This window comes from Stigmatopora nigra, chromosome 3 (assembly GCF_051989575.1).
Source record: "Stigmatopora nigra isolate UIUO_SnigA chromosome 3, RoL_Snig_1.1, whole genome shotgun sequence".
NCBI classification, from domain to species: Eukaryota; Metazoa; Chordata; class Actinopteri; order Syngnathiformes; family Syngnathidae; genus Stigmatopora; species Stigmatopora nigra.
In genome coordinates, this window is record NC_135510.1 from 8,493,292 (window position 1) to 8,517,377 (window position 24,086).

General features: G+C 39.5%; 2 long non-coding RNA genes across 2 annotated transcripts in view; one reads left to right on the forward strand and one right to left on the reverse strand.

Annotated features, from left to right (window-relative positions):
• LOC144194836 (uncharacterized) overlaps positions 1-16,809 on the forward strand; it is a 181,353-nt gene extending 164,544 nt beyond the window's left edge. The window contains exon 8 of the long non-coding RNA XR_013325998.1: positions 16,002-16,809. This is a non-coding gene — a long non-coding RNA (uncharacterized LOC144194836). The remainder of the gene's footprint in view (positions 1-16,001) is intronic.
• Positions 16,810-17,287: 478 nt separating this feature from the next.
• Positions 17,288-23,816, reverse strand: LOC144194444 (uncharacterized). The gene is made up of 3 exons (XR_013325888.1): positions 23,553-23,816; positions 22,517-23,033; positions 17,288-18,249 (listed from the first exon to the last, which is right to left on the reverse strand). It is a non-coding gene; the product is annotated as an uncharacterized LOC144194444 (long non-coding RNA).
• Positions 23,817-24,086: the final 270 nt, after the last annotated feature.

Below are 24,086 nucleotides of genomic sequence, written 5' to 3' on the forward strand. Positions count from 1 at the left end.
AAGTTCAGCAGTAAAATAAAAACACGTCGACATCACTTTTATAACATTGACACTAAGCATCAGGGATAAATATATTTGTCTTCATTCTTTCTAACAAAGTAAACTAAGTGCCATTAACGTTGAGCCCCTGAAGAATTATATCTTTTTACACACTCTTAAAAACTACTTTTACACACTTGCCACAGACAAGTACTGCATACAAAGAGCCAAAAGCCTGATCCTACCGTTGTGCCCACACACTGCACGACCACCAACTCCCTCACACGGACTGCATAATACATGTAATGAAATAATTTTTCCATTGGGATGGTTGTGGTTGGGGGATGAAGATGTGTTGTGAATATCAATGTGTCATCCCCCAGACTCACTGGTTCAATTGACGTGACGGTGGGGGGTAAATGAAGATGACAAAGTGAGAGCAGCATTATACCTTTGCCCAAAGCTACTGTGAGGAGTCCACACAGGCAGGGGAGAGATTCTTCATTGACTCTATCATTCATTGTCGAATGTCCTACGCTGTCCTGTATGTCCTGTAGTCACTCTGGTGTTGAATGATTCAGCCCATCAGAAAAGTCCAGAATTATCACATGACATGGCAACCGCCTGTCAATAAAAAGTTTATAGAGCTTCATCCAACTCTAATGTCAAAGCATTGGGGCATTTGGCTAAAAGTTATGTAGCAAGTAGAATTGGAAGACTTTCAGGGAATTTCCACAATGTATTATCTGTTTTGTTGATAATGATCATAGCAGCAGTGACCCTTTCATTCGTAGTACGGACACACAACCAGAGGTGCAAATCATCAATTTCATTATGACGCAATATCGATTCTTTTAAAAAAAAAAGCACATTTGCCAGTATTCATTTGTGTTTAACAAATCAATTTGATTCGAGGGCCTTCAATCAATTTAATACAGAATTATGTAGACATTTATCATAATCTGGTCCATATCATTTAATAAAAAATGCAGTTAATTTAGTTTCATACTGGGCGGCATGGTAATTTACATATAGTGGGTAACATGATTACATTAAAATGATTAAACAATTGTATAGCTATGTTGTTAATTTTCCATATCTACCCAATCACGTCGTATAAAGCACAATTTGTATTCTCCCAATTCTCAAGACACCTCAATTGTCGTTTTTGTTTGTTTTTCCCAACTGTCGTCTAATATTGAACTCACTTCAAATCTCCTGTTATTATCACACTGAAATTTCTCTGCCATCACTTTTTGTGCCGTATGTGGCTTCTATCGTCACTGCATTTCTGTACCAATTCAGCATTTTTCAATTCGAACGCACAGAATAAATGGGTTGGTTGAAGGAACACGGCGCTGTGCTAAACACAGTGTGAAAAGGCCTCTGTGCTCTGAACATTGCGTCCCCCAAATTGAGACGTATCTGTTGTTGTAGTTCATCCTAGGGGATTTGATGGGGTCGAAATAAGGGTTTTGTGGAAGTTTTTCCACATCAAATCCATCTATCATGCATTTGTGGACTTGAGTATTGTGGATTGGGAACAGCAAGGACCCTTGCATGGATGGACGTTCCTAACATTCGAAAAGATGAAGAATTAAGAATCAGGAAAGATGCGATGATTTATCGTCTGGTTGATTGTTTTATTGATCGATGATACATTTCCTTCATCTAGAAGTCAATGAGGTGAAGAGGGGTTATTCTTGAACTCGACCTAGTGCTTGAACAACGGCTTCTCCAGGAAGTCTTCAGGAAAATCAGTGGAGAGACAAATTACATTTTCTCCCTTGCCTCACCTTGACTGACTCAAGTGAGCTCATCTGTTCCATCTTGTCAGAGTCTGGATGCCTTGTCTCTGCAAGTCTGTGCTTTGATGTTTTAAACATTACCATTAATAATGTTTTCAGCAACTGAATTAATTGCTTTGCTGCTCTGTCCTGCTCCCTTCATCTTACACTGACGCATGAATAAATCAGCCTTAATTACCTTTGTCTTGAAATTTGAAAGTCAGGAATCTGGGATGAGACCAAACTTGAATGTGGCCAAGTTCATCGGAGTTGCGTGCATGTGTGACTACAGGTAAATGAAGATGAATCTTTGTCTTAGATGGCTTTTGCACGTGCACTGATTCAGTCCACTATTGGAATACTAAGCAGACTGATTTATATGCCTGATGAAACTTTGACCAAATATCTGGAATGGTGTACAAAGATAGCTCCGTCTTTTAAAGAGAAAACCTGTGACTTTTGGTTGTCATTCATCCTAGGATGTGGTGACTTATGCATTACTTGTATTACACCCTACAGATGTATTTTTGTGACTTCCAGATGTTCTGTTATCTATGATTCCCACCTGTGTCCGGAGATGTTAAATGGTCTGGAAAATTCTGACCGAGCTCTGTTAAACTCATCAGAGCCTGGCAAATGTAATTAGTCCCCTTTTTGAGACCACATCACTTAGCAACGTGCTTCCTAATAAACAATATCAATGGCTATTATTTTTGGTTTGGCCCCACCTCTTATCTGCCGAGCACCTCCCTCTGAGCGTCTTTGGCCCTACCCGGTCTCAGGGGCCCTGCAATGTGAAGACAGGGTGAGGAATGTGTGAAGCATCCAAGGAAACATGAACTGTGATTTTCCCACAAGTATGAAAAAACAGAGGCTGTGGCTATGGAATCTTTCTGACGCAATCATGCAGCGGAAAGGCCCGTCCGTCTTAGGACTCCAGTGTGTCGGCGAGCTGCTGACAAAGTTAAAAGCTGAGGAGCCACGCTGCTTGATGGACCCATTTGGGAGCGACCCACGTCTCTGCACGTTCATTTTTGAGAGAGCGCTTTCTAATTGTTTGTTAGGTAGGCATCGTTAAAGCCGTAGATTTGAGAAAGGTCTGCGGCATAGAGAATCACTCACGGCGTCTCACGAGGCCCCTGTCGAGACCCTCCTGATTAGTACACCGCTGTTGCCTCTGTAATTCTTCATACATTAGACCTCAAGGTTGAAAGTAAAATAAGTACAAAAAAAATACAGTGCCAACTTCAATGAGATTTTCTTTCTCTCCTGATCTAATTATTGCCAATCCCATAATTGCTGTTATATTCATCACAGTGCTTCGTATTTATAGGGTCTGGTTTCATCATAGTAATAAAGCCACTCCGGGATTCTCGTGCAAAGAGTTGGCGAGAGAAAGCTACATCACAGAGCGTAAAGACTGAAGCACATGCAGACAGTCAGGCGAGTTTTCGGATCCAGATATTATTTGAAGTTGGCGAGGAAAACAACAGGCCTACCCATCCCCATCCCCATCCTCTTTCGGCCGGACTTTGCTCTTCCTTCATCGTTTTCCTCGCATCCACTACAATTGAATTCTGCTCCTTCCCTGGTCTGGAATCTGTCTTGGCTCCTTTGCTATCCCTGAGCTAACTTATGTTTTCAAGGAACCCAAAGTCTTGTATGTTGCTCCCAGTATTTGGGTATATATTTAACACCCACATGTGAGGCCAGGGAAAGCGCCTAGGGAATGGAAAGGAAAACAAGCATGCCCTCTCTCGCTGCCCTTTGGTGCTGGCTTGCTATAAATACCTCCGGGTGGCGCGCCGGTTGCAGCACCAGTGGCATGGGAACCTCCTCTGGTCCACTGTTTGGCCACTCAAGGCCAGTCTGGGAAGGATTTTGCTTCCAGAGCAGCCAAAATCAGAAGAGAGGAAGCGTGTACAAAGTGGGCGGAAGAACACGTAAGGAAAAAAATGTTTGGAGAGAGCAAGAAAATCTTGCCATGGTGGTCCTAGGATGTGTTTTGTCTGCATCTCTTGCACTCCCTTCCCACCATCTGCCCTTTCAAGAACACAATATATACAACATTATGCGGTTTTGTCTTTAGAAGATTGTGTGAATAAGGGCTTTTCAAACTTGACTTTTTTACACTGCAGTGAAGTGTAGCTACTATGCCCACCCCTTAAAAACAAAACAAAACGTTTTTGACTTTTCAAAGGTTTGTTCTTCAGAGTGCCGTCTTCCCTTGACGGTGCGCAACAGACTCAGCTGATGTTTTCCAAGTTAGAGATAATAGTTTTAAACTGACAGACTAAACATTTCTCTTTCTGACTTTTCCACTTCTATGGAGTAAATAGTTTTACAGGCACAAATAGGGTTTAATCACTAGTTATATTTGGCTTGTGGGGTTTCAGGGGGATTTGTAAGTGAATAAGATGATGCTTAGGACACCTCCTGATCTTTTAGGGAGCTCCTTGTTCTACAAATGACATTTCTTTGCTGTATGTCAGCCCAAGAAAACGTTTAAATGTCATTAATATGGATTCAGCAAATCCTTAGTGATTTTTATATGCATGGAGTGTCGTTTCCAAGGAGCAAAAAGGAAAAAAACCCAACATCAAAGATTGGTATTGGGCTATTTAACATACTGAGTCAACAGATTAAATGTCTCTGTTGTTCCTCCCCCCCTCGCACCTCTTAGCATTCTCCTTAGTTCTCGTTTTCTCTCCGTCTCTTAATACTTTTCTTTCCTCTCGCCCACTCCTACAAGGCTCACTTGTTATTTTTTCGTACAAGGTCCTGTAATTAAGTTTGACATAAGCGCGGGGATTAAATATGCGGTTCAGAGGGGAGAGAAAGGAGCTCTGTTACAATCCCAAGGCCAGCTGTAAAATGGAACCAGATTGTGACACTTGGAGTTGGAAAGTTTCGGAGAGGTGCTCAGACTGGAGCTGTGGAGCCTAGCCGCTGGTTGAAAAAAAAAAAAGTTCATCATTTTCTAGCAGATGGGCAACACACGTGTTTCGGAATCCTCATTTCTTTTTTAAGATACCCGTCTGCTACCTTGGTGAACTAAATATTTTACTGTGTGCACGCGACCATATGATGTGCTGGCAAAGTAACACTCGAAAGTGAAAGATCTTCTTGGAAACCGCACAGGTAAACATTATACGCTTGTGTATTGCTCCCATCAAGAAAACGGATTTGAGCTTTATTTTATGGCAAACAACAGGAAATTATGTTGAAGGCACACTTGTATTACTCCCCAACCCAAAACAAGCACCAACAACAAATCAAATTTAACGCAATGAAGGCCAAAAAAGAAATCACACACCTCCATTGCTGATGGTGAGAAAACTAAACTGATTGCAGTCATAATGCAATGTGGAAAATAATTTCACATTCAATCATTCAATCACTGACACCAAATATAGAAATATAGGCTAAGATCTGCCCCCAGCGCACCAAGCATGTTGATAGGATTTTCTTCTGTTCTGAACTCTGAAAGGTCTCACATGGAACTTTGCATTCTTAAATAACTCTAGCAAAATGCTTTAATCTTAATGAGTCTGAACAGAAGATCTCTCATCTGCAGCAAAAAGGATTAGGAATGCAAAAAAAAAAAAAAAAAACGTTCCACTTTGATGAATTGTGTTTAGAAAATCCCTGAGCATGAAGTTCCCCGATGAACAAAGTGTAAGGCGCCAACGGTTGCTTTTATTTCAACAGCACAACTTTATCTGAGGAAAACAGAGCATGCATATAAAGGGAAATGTGAATATACAAAAGCAGTGCTGATTCAACTCCTCAACAAATGATAGCGGTAACTAACAATTTCCTTCAATCCACTTGGCTACTTTTTGAGTAGCTTTGCACAAATTGCCTGCATTGTGTCTTCCACTCTTCATTACTACTGTTTTTATTTATTCTGTCAATTCATAGTTGCTGCTTTTAAGAATCAATGATTAGATTCATGTTTAGTTTTTTATAACCTTCTTTTGCTAGCATTTGTATTGGCCGAGGATACGATGAAGCAAACTTTTAGGAGTATAAATGTATTTTTTGGATGAAATTGTATTCATTTTTTTGTTGGAGTAAATGCATTCACAAATGGAGCAAACATTCATCTGTCAACCAACAAAATCATGTGGGGAACAGGTTTCTTAATGCAAATGGTATTTAAGAGAGTGTCTCCTGATGGGCTGAAGCTTGGACCTGTGTCCTTGAAGTCATTTAATTACTCACTCCGGCTGTGATCACAATTGCCAAAAATACTCCGGTTCCATTTCTCCTGATAATGAACTTCATTTGGAGATGTGCGAATATAATCATTAGAACACTGGTGTGCCGCAAAAAAAGTGAGCAAAGCAATAAGTGATATTTGTGGTCTTTCAAATGAATTCTGGTGTCATTTGGTTTACTTAAGCTTCAGTGTGAAAGATGATCTTTTAAGATTAATTTCGATTAAAATTTTTCCCCACAAAAAGCATCATTTTTGAGGCGACACCACTAACTCGCTTCACTGCTAACCGTGAAGTTATAAGGTCGAATGTTACCGTAAGCACTTAAAATTTGGAGTTGCCATAGAAGTAGGCTGGCATCATTCCCATTGACAGTTCAATGTGAAAAGGTCTTCTCTTCAATAAGATACAATAGAGAGGTGTTTATTTGTATTTGATTAATACATTATTGATCATATGTTAATTTGATCCAAATCAAAGCGACTCAACATTTACTTGATTAATTATTGCTCGGCGGTGTAATTTCCCCCAAACAGTCTGAGTGCTATGGGTTAGAGCAGAAAGCCTCTGGCAAGTTCAGCTCGCTCTAACTACAAAGAGCCCGACTGCACTGGGACCTGCTCTAGGTTCCCCCTTTCCGAGCACCGGCCCACCTCCCCGCATGCCCCCCGGGGCCTTTGGAGGAATGCTCGGGCCGCTTCTTGCTCCATTTCTTTTGACTCGCCTTTCAAATCAGCATTGCCCTTTGTTACCAGAAATGGATGTACACAAAGGAGACGTTGCAGCAATAATATGAGCCATATTAATGCGAAAACAGCATCAGGCCAAAAGAACAAAGGCTTGATTTTAGTTTGGGATATATGAAGCGTGCTTATCTAAAACGTGGTTAATGCCATTTGGAGTAATGCAGGTGGGGGTTGACATTCCATTTTTTTTCATTGCATTTTCAAAATGCCCTTTTCTTACTCAAAACCCTGGTGTACGTAAATTAAGGCCCACCGTTATTACAGGTCTGTCTTTCAGATTATTGCCTTCTCTTTGCCGACTAGCGATGGACATTGCCTTGCACTTGACCTGTATCGATTGGCCTATAGGATATATGGCCAATCTAGCACACAGAGCCTAAACATCTGGTCACCAGAGTTTTCCTCTGAGTGACAGATAACATCTGGGAAGTGTGCTGCTATCAGAGGATACAATGTTACTATCGCCCCCTTTTCTCTGTCTCCTCTCACTCTCACCCTAGCGCCCCTCCTTCCACATGTCCCACTCATAAGTGCATCCCTCTCATCGATTTCCCATTAACCCCTTCCAGACTGTGCGCAACTCCCCACCCAGCCATGCAGACGCAACTAAATTGATTAAGCACGCAATGCCTGGTTTTGTCTGTCACATGGTTTGCTTCAACCGCTCATTCCCTTTTGGTTTCTTTGGCTCATTTTCAAGTGAATCTGTCAAAAACAAAAATAATTGAAATTTGGATGCAACCCATTGACAGTGAGAGACCTCAAATCGATTTCAACTTGAACTTTTCAGTGTCATTGATAGCAAAAGACGTTCATTCCAATTTATGACGAGCACCGCCATATCATGATGAATGAAGAGAAGAGTATCTCTAAATCTTCAAATCTCGCCTCAGCCTTTAGGCAAACAACCAATTTTCCATGAAGCCAATTCACCACCAATTAAAGAAAAAGCACTTCAGAATTAGCTTTGGTTAAAACTTAAATCTAGTATAAAGGCCGACTTCTTGTTTTATGATTGAATTAGAGTAAATGAATTTGAAGATTTTTCTAAAAGATTACACAAGATGTAGAAAAAAAGAATTCCATGAAAATCTGTCTGGAGGGATGATACAAAGGCCAAAGAAAGAGCTGCTGTTGATTTCAATGAACGTCCATTTCATTCTAAATGGACGCGGTACCACCGTCCCAGTTTACTGATTGGTTAGCATTAATGGTGTTGGGCATGAAAATGGATTGGAGGTTTATTGGTTTTAATAGCTGTGAATGAGTTAACTGTTGTGACTCAATGCTCTTTTCCCAGTGAACAATGTATTTCTCTCATGTTTTTGGCTTCATCTTCTGGCTTCACCTTCTTCTCACACCCTCTCCTCTCACTACTGTCCAAATACTGACCTGCCATTGAACTCTTGGCACATTGTTTGAGTTAACCCACACTATGAAGCATTGAGCTCCTTGTTCATTTGCTTTCAAAGTTTTTTTGATTGAAGAGTGAGATATGAGGTTTCGCAGTAATGAATTAACAGAGTCTCAACTCTAAACACAGAAAAATTCAGCAATTTTGCCAATCTGTCTTATTACGAGAGTGTCCAAATGGCAAAATGCTGAATTACTTTTAGAATAAAGAAATGCAATGTAGTGTAGTTTTAGGCATTCCAGAATGAGCCAATGAAACGTATTCCCGTGCATGTGGGTGGCTGTACTGATGCATGGGTATGTTTAGATCTCTTCTTCTGTTGTTGAACAGATTGTCTGTTAAAATATATACTTACATGAAAGGATGTCACGCTATCTGTTTGCCTCTGCGTTTCCTCCCGCACGCTCGCGACGGCTTTGGCGGTCGAGATAAAGCGAATGCACGTTTGTTGGGTTGTGTTTGTCAGCCACGATGGAGGCGAGCTGGAAAAAGCCCTTCATTTAAACCTGGCGTGCCTCCATCAGTCCCGGCCTGTGATGTACAAAGAGCCCAGAGGAATGAGCTTCACAGCTGTTTGTAAACTATGGGAACAGGAAAGGTCAACAAAGTAATGCACTGCGTTTCGCGCTCGCTTTCTGTGTTCCGTAGTGAGACATCATGGCTGCCTCAGTCCTTGCTCCGCCGTTGAATTACTGTTCTGGCCTGGAGAATAATGGTGAAAGCATAACCCCATTGTATTCTTTGATAAACTCTGGAAAATGCATGCTATAAGCTGAGAAAAAGGCACGCTTTTAGGGCACAATTGCCTTGCAAATCTACCATGGCAAAGTTTTTCTCTGAAGGAGGGAGGGAGGATGATGAGTGCGAGTGGGGGATCCAGCATGTGGGCGACGGAGGGGGTCCGTGTGGCGGGGACACATGTTATCTCGGGGTGCAGAGGTCTTTGTTTGCAGGCCAGCGAGGTATAGATTTCCTCTCCATGTCAGCGCCTTTATTTACGGCTCAGCACCGAGAGGACAATAGCTAGCTAATCCACAACTGCATCGGGATTAATATTCAGAGTGCAAATATTAATTCACTGTCTAAAAGGAGGAAATGCAGAAGGTGACGAAAGACTCAAGCAAATGAAGAACAAAAGAAGAGAGGATCCCTGACCAAAAATTTCCATCCCCACTCTTTCATGAGTGCTGCTCACCAGCGCTCCTCTCAGCATTCTTTCCGATTTCTTTATTCATCTTTTTAATGATTTTCTATGGAAGATCGGGAGCTGGGGGAAGCTGAAAATCCACGTGTTGTTTTTGGCTATTCTCCTCGCTAAGCTTGAGGTTTTCTGATCTGGATTTGAATATTTATGACAGAAAATAATAGAGGTTATAAAAATAAGTCTGCACAGAGCCAGGCTGTAAGTTATGAGGGTAAACAATAACTCGCATATCAAAGAAGCAGGGTGATGGTGGCCAGTTGTCTTGGTGCCTGTAAAACACTGGCTACCTTTTCAGCCCACAGACAGCAGAGAGTAAAAGTTTAGTTCTAATCTGAAAGCGCTCCAATTTAATTTTGTTCTTGCTCCAAACAAAACAGATGTGCGACTGAAGTAAGATCGTTTGACTGGTTTCAAATAGGGTTTCACTGGCTTTGACATTGAAACAAGTAACAGGATCCGTAAGTGACAGGTTTAACAGTGCATCTTGAACTTGAACAAACAAACATGGTAGTTTGCATTTGAAACAACTGATAGTTTGCCTCCTATTTGACAGTTATTTATATTTACTGGTTGGACTTGTTCATCTTTCACTGCCATTACTGCCATTGGCCCTCCCATTCGAAATGTAAGGGTGTTGATCAGTGTCATAACCATAGGAACGCTGGTAATTTGAGAAACTATTTTTTTTAGGTCAATTATTAATATAGCGTTGCCCAAACAAAGCAAACTTGCCACTTCTCGCTAATATTATAAAATACATTCTGGAACAATAATCCCACAATGGGGTTTAAAGGCCTGTTGTATTACAACCTGGAAAAAAAAAAAACATTGCATTGTTCAAAGGCACATCACAGAGGTCCGGATCGTTGATAAGGTCTAATGTGACGAGGGACTGTAAACTTCATCTTTTATACATGGGGACATAATGTTAAAGGTCATCTTATCTTAATCCTCAAATCAGCAGCATACAGGCTCATTGCCCTGTTTCATAAAAGTTAAGCAAAGAAATAATCTCCGAGTCCATTTTAAAGAAGCACCTTTATTATCTTCCCCACACGGCCCAATCAGAAGACATCATTAGAATGTGCAACCAACGCACTGTAAGGAAAGATTATTTTTCCTTTCTAATCGACTCCGATCGTATCATAGAATCAGCTGGACTCCGGACTCGTGGTGAGAAGCTTTATTATGTCCAGTGATTAATCATCAAAAACGGCTTTATCCCACCTCCTCCTTCCCACATTGCTGCCCGGCTTCATACACAGAATACGAAAAGAGCATCTGCACTATCATGCTGCTTGCAGGAAAAGTGGTACCATGCACAAAATCTTTAATAAGGCTACAGTGGTGTCTTCGGTTGGGGAATTTTATTCACTATGTGCTCGTAACTCAAATCAATTGTATTTCAACTCAGCTTTTTGAAATTCAGTAGCCTGAAAACCATCATGATATTTGTTACATGTTTTAATGAAAAGATAATTGCTGTATGTGTAGTTTTATAATAGTGGAAATATTTTAAAGACTTATTTTTCTGGCTTTTAAAAAAGACTGCAATCCTCCAAGTATTTCTATTGTTTGCCCTCTAATTAGATTTTTCCAACTATATGAGATTCAAGCATCAACTAGGATAGAACATATTTTGTTCTTCTACAACGTAATGTGGTCTTTCTCTACAAATTGTTTGTCCTTTTATATGGAAATGTAAAATTGAATGAATAACATTTCTTAAGCAAAATAAAATAAGATAAAGTCAACCATTAGTTTTTAACAACATCACTGGCTACAATAACACTAAAATCCATCACAAAAAATGAACTGACCGTAATGCAAATGTGTGAAATGAGATTTTTATTTATTTTATTTTTTTGCAAAAAGCTCAGCTAGCATAGGTTCTACTACAATTCCCATAATTCCTAATTGCAGATGTTTTCATTTCTAATACAATTAAACCATTTGATCCTACTTTTTTATTTTACTACCGTGCAGTTTGAAAATTAAACTCTAAACATGACCCATCGACTCCGTTCCTTAAACGGGGTATCTGTTTTCCGTGAGAGCTACTGATGTGTATGACAACATAAAAGGAATGACTACATACCATACTCAAGTGGAACTACACTAAGATTGCAGTAATCTCGACATGGTATTTTTCACCATTAGCTAGTGGAAGCACTTAGTAGTTTTACATTCAACAAGAATGCTTCTACAACTCAATAATTCTTCCCTACATTCATGTATCCCCCAAATGAGCTCAATGTTTTTGTCGTTGTTTTGATTGCTGCTAGATCGGTGTCATTCCTTTAGAGACGGAATTAACGCAGTGGTGTTGACTCCCAGAAATAATGAGGATGGATCACAATCATGGTACAAATGGAATTCTAAACAATGTGGTCAAAGGAGTTATTCTTGCAAGTTTGGGATTGCGTTGTTCAGGATCTATTTGTTCCCCACCTAAAGTGTGTCAAATGTAGACAGATAGTTAAATATTTATCCCTTTGACTGCAGTTCATTTTATAGTGTTATTGTTTGTTTCATTTTGTTTTCCAACCCTAATTTGCCGTCGTACAGGATTTTTTTTCACTCGCCGCTTTAAATCGAGCAACCACACATCAAGTTGAAGAAAGGTAGGACTCATCCTGTGGCCTTAATTAGAAGGAAATGGTGAACAGGCGCCTGCCTTTCTTCTACAGATTATCCATAGTTTATGACTGACTGTTTGAAGTTGTAACACATACCGAATCAGCGCTGCTGGAATAGTGCTCTTATAGGACATTGTTGTCTTCAATTATTTTCAGTTATATTCCCGTCTGTAACAGGCGGGGGTCATCTATTATTTAAAGATGCAGTCGTTGCTGTTTATCTGGGATCCTTAAACCGCCGTATCTTTTTCAATTGTTTTTCTTTTACATATTCTTAACTGTATGTTCATTCATTCATGCCGCTTTTCGGCTTATCCTCACAAGGGTCGTCTTGCACAAGCAAACTCGCACCGGAAGGTCTGAACCAGGTATTGAACTGTGAGGCAGATGCGGGAACCACTAGCCCAACGGGCCACCATGCCGTCAATGTACTATATATTGCTCATTTTCTTTTGTAGTAGTGAATTACTCATAGGTCAAAGGTCAGGTTTCATTACTTTACTCTGCTCATTGCAGTGCAATTATCATTTAACAGATGTCTTTTTTCGTTAAATGGTGACTAACTCATGGGTTTGACTCAAGTCACATCAACCTGCCAGACACACTTAAAAAAGGGGAATATTTGTCTCAACTTCACACCCATACTAAGCAGTCTTCGTCACCGCTCTCATATTCCCTATTATTAAAACATTGAAGAAATGTGGGACTAATGTTAAGATGTGACTCCACCCTCGACTGACGGAGACAAAGTGCAATCAATATAGCACATAAGCAACCCAGCCGATTCAGGAGACCCTCCTGTACAGCAGCCATAGCACATCCACTAAAATTCCTTATAGATTCTAGGGGACTGACCCCTGACAACCTGGGCAGATAAAGTCGTTGTGACCACTCTGACCTCGAGCCAATAGTACAGCATCCGGTCAGCCTGCTTGTCTTTATAATGAAGTGGTCACTATTGCCTTTCTGTCACTCAGCAATTACCGCCAGAGATATGGAGCTGTAGATAGGATGTGAATGCACAAAGAGGTAGTGGCCTCTGTATTACATTCACAAGAGAAAGGAGCAGTAAAGTGACATATAAACTACTCTAATATGGAGCGCTAATGGCTGTGAACAAGATGAATCAAGCAGAGTCTGACAACTTCAGTGGGACTGTGTGGACGTTATAGCTATTATCTGAGTTTTTTCCTTGCTAAAAATATATATATTTTTAAAAATCCACACTGATTAATTTATATAAATAACCAAACAACTATTCTTTCTTAGCTTTTTTGGGCAAGGGCACTTATTTTCCAAACTCCTACTGCAAAAACATCTCTCTAAGCAAATAAGTATGCATTTTATTTAAATCTTTTTTATAAAAATATTTGTTTTGATTAAAATTATATTCTAAGCAAAATGTATAATACATATGGATATCATTTATACATTGAAATAAGCCTAGTCTCACAGCCAAGTACATTTGCGATTAAATAGAGGTGATATCATCATTATTTGAGCATATTTGTTTGTCATTGTGCTTTTAAATATTTCAGATTTTTTTTTTGTATTGTTGTAGCCTGCCTCAAAGATTCAGTGGAGTAATATAAATGGTAATTGATCACACATCATTCATGCCATAATATACTTGTGTCCTGGTTTTTAGACATGCGGAAATGTGCAACTTGGGAATGGCGTCATACGTGTTCACTTATTTTGAGATTATCAAATTAATTTACGGTTCTGATCTTTTCTCTTCATTGCCTGATCTTGTTTGATAATAATTTCGGTAATTTGTTTGCTTTTTGGTAAATGTTAAATGTTGCTTTTTCATCTTAAGCTGGTAGTCACTTGATAGCTACGTCAGCAATCTGCACTTTCAGTCTCCTTATACTGGCAATATACTCACAATTTTGTAGGTTTTCATTACATGCTGCCTCATTTCTGATGAAATACAGGGACAATAATCATCATGTTTCTTAGTGGAGAACCTGGATAAGTTGTCCAAGAACATGTCTTTTCTTTTTTCCCCCAAACGAGGTTATTGGAAATATACCAGAAACAATCTATATTCTCTCAACCTTATTCATATGTAGATATTGCAGGTTGTTCTAACTAGTGGTTGTATGCTACTTTGAATCAGATAAAACCACAATATTCTTCCTTCTTTTTTCTCATTGTTACTACGAGAGTCTTCAGAAATATTCTGTGTGGAATTATCGCCACAACATCTTGTGATACGGCTAATAATTTGGGATGGGAGTGAAATCTGCAAGGCAGTAAAGCCACTACAAGTGATTTGCTATAAAGTGCGGAATGACTATACAAACAGTTGGATTTTTTGGTTTAATATATATAAATACCTTTGACTGTACCAACCAAAACAGAGCCTAATTTTTCTTTGTCAAAAGGGACAGTATTTCCTTTTTTTAACCCCAAACCAGACATTTTACAAACGCAACTTGAAGTTTGCAAATATTCCATAATGATATTATTAGAAATATGAAAAAAAAAAACAAATCAGTAAATGCATCGGTTGTACTGGTGCAAGTAGATAAAGAAATCTACTTGTGGTCCAATTTTAGAGACAGTATGCTCCCACAAGTCAGTAGAAGGTGGCCGGCATATGGAAATACGTTGAACGTGAGCTGTCTAATTGAGCGAAAAATGGATGTTGGGGTCATGCTACCTGCACAAATTGAAGTCCTGCTCACATCCCGTTGACACTGGGTCATCGTGTTGTAAATCCCCAAAGCCATCCAATTGCCGCTGTCAGGGACTCTCCAAATTCTTCTGTGCGCTAACTATTTAGTCGTCAATGATTTGCTTAAGTGGAATTGACTTTTATCTGCGGTGTGCTGTGGGGCTGCCACCGGCAATCCAGCATCCCCCTTTCTCAGCGTTCCTGCCATAGCCTGGTGTCACACGCAGTACATTGCCATTGGCAGCTGAGCGAAGCCTAATCAATGGGCCGGGTCAGAGATGGCCCGCGGCGCTGCTGTGGGTGGGCTATTGATCCGACAAACACGCTTCCACAGGTCGCATTGACCAACCTTGAAGCCTTGCGGAAAAGGGGGAGACGACAAATTATAGTTGATACTTTGTCAGCTGAAAACTGCTGACGAAACAATGGTAAAATTATTTTTTTCATTGATTAACCACTAATGCACCGCACAGTATTTATTTACGACGGCTCGGGGTCGTTGCTCGAATTGATATTTCAAACAAAAAGCATTAAGGAACCCTGAGCGCACATTACAATCAGAGAAGCTCAATACCAGTCTTGTCTTTGTCACTCTTAGAGACTTGTGGCCAATGAGCACAAAGTCGAGTTATTTTTGACGCAATTTTAAACGCTTCTCCCACAGCTCCTTATCAGCGCCACAATAAGAACCCTTGGGAACAATTAAACGGGGGTTTTAACTCGAGTCAGAGGTAAAAATAATCACGCAATGTTTCCAAATGGAAGTGACTTCAAAAGAGCTATTCAGTTATCACCAAGTGTGTGCCTCTCCCTCCTGTATTCCCCCACTAAATCTTTGTTGCTGAAGAACTATTGGAACACATGACAAGCATATTTACCCCGCTTCACAAACCAGACCCAATGTGGAATTCAAAGCCTTTTTTTTTAAAACTAAAAAAACATTTATTTCTTTTTTACCCTCCTATGAAATTGACAGCAGAATAAATACATATTGTCTATGAGACTTTGTTGTCATGTGCGAGAGATCCTCTGCAGAGCAGGCAATTATGTTTGCTATTACAGGAATATGTCTTGCTCTGCTTACGAGAAAATTAAGTTTTGTCGGAAATATTTGTCATTTGTCCTTTTCAAATGTTGGCAGCGGAATGAGAAGAGAAATTAAATGTAATCACAAAAATCTGTTTTACCGTTGGCGCACACAAATGAATAGAGACTCATTTTCTAGTTTTAGGAATGGCTGATTACTTCTCAAGGTTTTGCAGAAATGTAGCAACGCATTCAAAGTGTGTATTCAACTAAGTTTTTGTTTATTTATCTTTACAGGTGATGTCTTTATCCCATTTTGTTCTCCTTGGACCGGGGAGTCCCTAAAATCCCAGTTTAGCTTTGGAAAACTCTGGAAATACCTGGAATTCTAGGAGTGAATCAACAAAATGTTTCAAGGTGCCCAGGCACCCCGTCAATAGCTTTATAGTCTAGCATATTATTTTTAAAACACAACAAAGAGAAGGAAGCGAGGACACCGGCGAATGCTGGCGACCAGCCGCCGTTTGGCCACCGCTGTTTGGACGAACCTACTGTGACCGATAGGACGTGACCTTTCTGCCTGCTGGCATCAAACAGACACTTGAAAAGACAGCGCTGCCAGAGAGGAGCCAGTGTGGGAGGAAGCGAGACCAAAAACCCCATCAGGTAAGGTGATGACCATCCTCTTTCCCTGCTGTCCAAAGCTTGAGCCTTCTTTTTTTTTTGTACCTTCCACTGGGCTTTAAAGACGTTTATCCCCACTTTCTGTCTTTCTTATTGTTAACTCCCCTTCTGTGTTCACATCCACAGTACTTTGATGATAAATGTCTCGCTTTCTTCTTCTGCTCACTTCCTTTTTGGGTATCTGACTCTCAATATGTGGACATTGTTTGGCTAACAGATATTCTCTCAGAGTTCTCTGTTGGAATCAGTTACTGGCTGTTAGTTTTGTCAGTGTCACACTGTTTGGAAAACAAAACACATCATGATTGGACAGCATCATAGCACCTGCACAATCTAATGCCACCAAACGTAATTGTTGGGGGGGTCTGAAACTGTCACATACTTGAATTTCATAGCACAATTATACAGTGAATACAGTGTTAAAAAGTGTGTACACCCATGCTTAGTGTCTGATATTTTTGGTTTTAAAGCAAATACGTAATAATACTGTAGATTTCCCACCAGAAATGTGATGAGACCGATAATCTGAACTCCTACGGGGAAAAAAATACAAGGGTGGAGGGGTATTACTTGGGTTAAACCAAACAAATAGATCATGCATTTGAATCGTCTTAAATGAATCATTTTTATACTTGTTACGACTTGATGAGTTAAAATTCAGTCAAATACGTGTTTGATATTCTAGGAAGCCTTTTCTGCTCTTTTTGCCCTCTACTAGCCTTCATCACCCTTTTGTTAATATTTATCTTGGTATCCAGTATTTTGATACCACAACAATGATGAGATGTTGTTCTAATATTGGAATATATTTTTTGTCCAAGTCATTTTCATAGAAAGTTGCATTCTTGTGTTGAAAGCAGTATTCACTCTTCTGTAGTATTTATTTGTAATTCTAACAACAACAACAAAAACGCAATTTGCCAATCTAGAAAGGCATAAGCGGTTCGTTGTAGATACAAATATGAGAGAAGTAACTTGTACATGAAAAGATGAAAGCAAAGAAGTGCCATTTGTACAAACAAGCATCATATACGTTGCCATGAATTTGGCCAAATTGTTGCAACTTGTGACGGTTACGTGCATTTTGGGCGGACTTCATTGCACAAAGCTGTGAAATGAGTATTTCCATTCTGGACCAAATTGATTTTACTCGGCTCCACTCTTTGACTTTCATTAGTGTGCAATTTCCAAGCCATTTCATAGGTTGATAATACGGTTTGGCTTTTTGGGAAACAAAAAATCCAGGTTAGCTTCACTACAATATGCTGATTTATTCTACCCTTTTATATTAGAACAAATTCACACGTTTTGAGATTACCTTTGTTGCCATCGATGGCGATGTACGTTCAATCCATTTAATCACTGCAAACTGGTCTCCTAGTTTAGAGGAATTGAACGTTTATAGCTGTCAATGGCAGCCAGTCGCTTAAGCTTTTTTCATTTGTGCTCTGAGAAAATCAGTCAAAAGGAAAAGTGTCTATCACTAAAATAAGATGAGGTATTAAATACAAGTAAATCAGGTGACTTTTGGCTCGACGGATTGATGAGGTTAAAAATAAGTTGAAATCTTTGAATAAGCTCTCGTTCCTGTGGTGCTAATTAACATCCTGAGTTGGGGAGAGGGGGTATTTTTTTAGAAGTCTCAGTTGGGGTCAGCTGTGTCACAACAGGGCCGTGGTTATGCAGCAGGAGTTCGGGGTGGTGTGGGCTCCTCTGTGTGTAGGGAGTGCTGGGGGTGTCTCCTCTCCGTGGCCTGTGTGCTGATGGAGCCGCACTCCTCGCCCAGGGCTCTGACACTTGCTTATTTTTCATGAGGGCTGCACACTGTTCTCTTGCTCCCTTTGTGGCAGGCCTCCCCCTTCTAGAGGAAAAGACATGCATGATTTCATACATGAAAGATATATATAATTTGACAGCATGGCCTATGCGATACATTTACAATTCTAAACAGACCACGGTAAAACCGGTTTCCTGTGACCTAACCCCTCCAACTCCATCTCTCTTCCCGAACACATGTATTCGTGCATAGCCAGATGCATAAGATATATATGTAGAAAAAAAACCATAACAATATTATAAGATTATTGTTCTTATTTAATTTCTTTTTAATTTATACAAGCATGTGGCATCACAAACTCTCATTTATTAATTATGTATATCCTTAGATTCATATTTGCATAAACAGAAATGTACTCCTATTTGTGGCGATAAATGTCCAATATGTCACAATCTTACATTTTAATATTAAAAAGATAAGATGCACATTACAACAACATTTCCACAATAGCAACATTCATTCATTTCCTGAACTGCCTATCCCATGAGGGTCGCAGGGGTTGCTGGAGCCTATCCCAGCCAACTATGCGTACCAGGCAGGCGACATCCTGTGGCCCCGGTGGCCAGCCAATTTGAAAGGAGACACACAACCATTAACGCTCACACTCATACCTATTTAATAGATTTCCCAAATTAATTTGAATTATTAAAAATCGCCCGCCCCCCAAAAAACACAACGGTGCAGCAGCATAGGTGGACAGAAAATATATACTATAAGTACTCAAGTCACAGGGCTAAATGAACAAAAGCAGTTATTTTCTTGTAGTTGCATGACTGTATAATACTGCCCCCGCTGTCTAGGTAGCATTGACTAAAAGGACAATTAATTAATCAGAATGCATGAATAGTAAAATAATGTTTCTTTTATTTTGTTCTTTGAGGCTGATACTAGTGTTTTTAAAAACAAATATCTTAAGGCTAACACTAATTTGAAATTCAGAGGGTTTTTGAATTGAACTCATCAAATAAAATAAAATAAAAACAACTATTATCTTAAGGCAGCATTCTAATTGTAGAGAAAAAGAAACCTCCTGGGATTTACATATTTGTTCTTTTTTATTCTTAATCGTGTATGATAACATAGTCCTGCTAAACTGATAGATTAATATATATTTTTAATTACGTTTTGGAGTAGAAAAACACAATTTTGTTAGGCTACTGTTAACATAACCTTTTAAAATGATTACAATCTAGCAAATCAAAACAGACATTTTGGTATATTTGGACATGGTAGACATTTTATTTGCACTGTTAATTACGCCCAAGACAGCATCTTGATTCTTGCGTGTCATTTGTTATGCATGATGTCATGCCGACACGTTTATCCTCTGAGCTATAAAGAAGAATATCTCTTTAGTTTTACCTAGGAGTGTGTGACCTTTTTTGGAATCCAAAAACTAATTTTCGCGTTGATGTCTTTCTGCTCGTGCGAGCATGTTGATACTACGATTCAGCTCACCCTCTTTCTGCTGGAATTAAAAGTCCTTGCGCGCTGCCCTTAACGTCTGTCCGTCACACAATCGCAAGTACGTGTTGACGCCGTGTAGCCAAGCAGAAAGGAACCAACATAGGGAGCTCTGATTTCATAACCCCAAAATGCCTTCTGTTAGACACAATAAACAGATTTCTATCTCAGGAACTGGGTCAGTGGTTCGGTGGCTAGGAAACAGCATTTTCTTTTGAGGTATGATGTGCAGGTTGCCTCTAAATGCCACTCGACAGTGCAGCCAAGAAGCTGCTTGACATTCAATTGGTTTAGTTTGTTGTTGTTGTTGTTGTTTTTGATTGTTTGTTTGTTTTTAGACGGTTGAATACTACTTGACATTTTGAATATCTGAAGCGTTGTTGTGGTCTTGGGCATGCAAGGATTCCACATGACCAGTTACGATTTATAAAGCATAGGCTATGTGCTATTTTGAAATGCTTCTTGGAATTTTCCATTCAATTTGATGCTGCCAATTTCGTAAATATGTGGACGTAATTCTATGCCATTACGACAGTATCGATTCATTGTTGGAAAGAAAGATATTTGGAAGTGTGCTATAATGGGAAAAAATGCACATTTTGTGATTGGGTCATTTTTTTTTTGCTATTGAAAAGATGACATATTTTCTCCAGTTTTGACATTGACTTATTTGCCGCCATCTAAAATTGGAAGCTAACTTTAAAATGCTTCTGCCTTTGAGCCGTTGTATTTGAGAAACATTCTCAAGCAGTTATGCAGTATATTCTTTTCAATATCAGGTGTGTGCGTACGTGTGCTTGCCCGTGCGTGCCATGCTAAAGTAAACACCTTCTCTATTAACTCTTTTTAACGAGCTAACACCTAAAAATGGAACAACTCCACTAATCACAATATTTTATGAGTCCCTGGAAATGTCAAGGGGGACTTTAAAGGAGGGGGGGCCTCCCAACTAAGGGCGAGCCACTTGAAGGACAGCGGCTCCTAGGTGACTGTGTCCGTCCACCAAAACAGTGTTTGTGTTGTCTCTCACCTGTCAACGCACAAACAACGAGCAAGAGCTACTTCACCAGGCAACATTTAGACGGACGGCGCTGAGCTCATTTTGGCTGTGATGCAAAATTGTGAATTTGACCCCTGGCAATAATCCTTGATGTGTATTTGTCTCATGCATCTCCTCCCCATGTCAACTCTCATCACATCATGTTTTTGGGGGAGTTTGTTAGGGGGGCTGCTTGACATAAAGCAAAATTACTTGCTTTAAGTTTGTATATTCAAGAGCAAAGAGGCATTTTAATGGTTCTGGCATTGTGGTGCAGTGATTATCTTCTGTTCTGTTTTGGTCGACTTACCAGCAGCTAGTGTTGCTCCTGCCTGGAAGGCTCATATGGCTCTGATTTGGGATCAGTGAACCTCTCCCAAGCGCATAAAAACCACACGAGTCAAGTCCGAGTCGCGACCCGGACTGCAGTTTGCATTCGATAGGAAACACTGGACAATTTTCCAACAAATCTTATTCTCCAATATTATTCCTTGCTTATCTCTTATAGTCTGAAATATAGTTCAATATTACTTTTGTTCTGTGTTTATTCTATATTTGTTTTCATATATATTTGCGAGTACTAAAAATTGAAATCTGAAAGTTCCCAGTTGGGGAAAAAAAAAGCTGACAAAAAAAGTCAAAGGCTTTTGTTAGAACGTTGAAAAAGGACCAAAACCAACAAAAAAAAAAACATTTTCCAGCAGTTTTCAGGCAATTTTGAGAGAAATCAGACATTTGCTATTGCGCGTGCACACGCGCGCACGCACGCCGTGCGCGTGCACACTCACACACTCGAACACTCACACCGACGTTTTTCGTGTTTGTCTGTCCTTTCATGCACACACACTATATTATTAGAAAATTCTAAGGTAATGGATAAAAGTATGCTTTTCTTATTTAAATAAATTAAATAAAACAGAAGAGCTACAATCCACGCACGCGCGTACACACCCCAACAGATAACGTTGCACGTCGAACATATGTGAACCGTGTTGTATTTTATTTTTAGGAGTCTTATTTAAGATAAACAATTATACAAATTAATATATCATCACCACTTCGTAGTAAATCATCTTGTGACATTTCGTTTTTTTTAAATGTTGACGTATTTGCAGAGCTGTTTTAAAATAATAATTCTAATAGTAGTTTGAAGTCCAAAATGTTATTTGAATTATGCATGGGGTCATTAATAGGATTGCAGGACAAATAGATGGAGGAGATGAATTGATATGGCGCCTGGTTTCTCATGTAAATTAGACAGACTGACCAGACGGCCACTTGCTTTTACTTTTTAATTTTTTTGCTTCCTATTTATATATTTGCATATTTATTTTAACTCGTAACATTGAGAAAAACGCAGAGGCACATAAACACACAGTAAATTCTAATTTCTCACCTTAAAGGTGCACATGCATGCTTTCATGCATCATATTTTTATGTTGGAGTGAAATATTTCAGATTTTATTTCGGGGGAAAATGTTCATAAATGATAGGCTCGTTTGGTCCACTGTCATTTTAATATTCATCGTGTATTCATATCACCTATGATAAAAAAGAGGTGTCAATCAAAAATGAATAATGTCCTATTTCTTTAAACAATGTTGAAATTAAATATACATTATATGCAGAGGGAAATAATGGAAATTGCTACATAGGGGACAGTAAAACAAATATTTGAAATATTGCTGGACATCAAAAGTCTGCACCCACGTCACTGTTCAGTTTAACATCATAAACTTAATGCAAAAAACAAAAAACGTATTAAATAAATACTTAAAATATTCTTACCTCAAACATCAATTTCTGACAAATCAAAAAAGTATTCAAATTCATTTCCCGTTTCAAATGCTGTCCCAAACGTAAATATCTCATAAAAGATGAGCATTTTTAAAAGATTAATCTTAAAAAAATATGCAAATTAGCATTTTATTTACCGGACTAATAATGAATTCTTAATTAACACCCATTATTTATAAGTCATCGTATCACCTTTTTGTACAACATTTGGCTGAAGTTCACAATCAAGGAGATATTACGATCTTTTATTTTCGCCATCTACGTCACTCGTACACGTTTCCTCGGCCCCGTATCCTTGTTGTTGTTATTTTTGTAGTCGTTTGCTCCATCACCCCCTCAGAACCTGCAGTCCAACTCGCCCGAATTGCGTGGGTCTCCCGTGGAGCTGCAGTCACGCTGCACGCTCCCCGTGGTCCGGCTGAACATAAGAGGGCGCTCCCTCTGCACCTGGCCGGGCTGTCCTCACTCGAGGAGAGGGGTGGGGGGTCTCCGGACCCCTTCCATGGGCCTTCGCGTTTAGGGAGCACCCCCCAAATAAATACTCGCAATTCCCATCGAATACAAAAAAATATATACATAATATATATATATATATATATTTTTAAATATAGGCAGAGTCAACATGGCTCTGTGAATTTAAAAACACATTTGTATAAAATGACAGGAATGTATAAATCATATTTCAACGTCAAGCTGAATTTTAATAGCATTGTTTCACCTGGCATGGTGAATTATATCAAGCTGCAGTTCCAATATAGCACCTTTCGGACTGTATTTTCATCAACGTCTTGCGTCAGGTGCAAAATGTAAATTCATAATGTCTTTTGAAAAGTGCTCTTTGTTGCCAAATTGCACATTCCTGCTGTTTGTGTATAGTTATATTTTTAAACGTAATGTTCATCTTAAAGATTTTGCCCCTTTTATGTTTGCTCATCAAATTATCCAATATAATTAGACTTTTCGTTAATATTCCAGAAAATAAACTAAACACTCATGTCAATCCAATTTCGAACCCTTAAATACTCACCTTCCTTTTGTGCTTCTTTTATTTATTTGTATTCTAATCGTCCTCACGCGTCTGTCTTCGATAGATAACTTAAAACTAGAAATTACCATTGAAATGTTTCAACTGGACTAATCTCCAGATGATGATGCGTTCACGTGTCACACACGCACTCACGTACCTTGCGTATATTTGTATATTTTCTTCTTCTTCTTTTGTGCACTCTGGGAGCTCTTTTGTCACGACCACGTCGTGTCGTGTGGCCACAGGTTGCGTCGAATGCCACTCGTGGATCGTGGACGTGTGCTTCCTATTGAAGCTGGCACGTGGACGCTTACCCTTCCCACAGAGAGGCGCAATTGAATGCAGTTCGACACAAAAGACCCCCCCCCCTCCACACACACACACACACACACACTTTTTTTTATCCCCCCCCCCCTTTTTTTTTCCAGAGACCCCCTAAAAGCATGAAGGGTCCCGTCCCCCTAGCCCCCTGCACTGATCATGATGGACTAATGTCACTCGGGCCTTTTTTTTGCATAGACTTTGTTAGTAAAC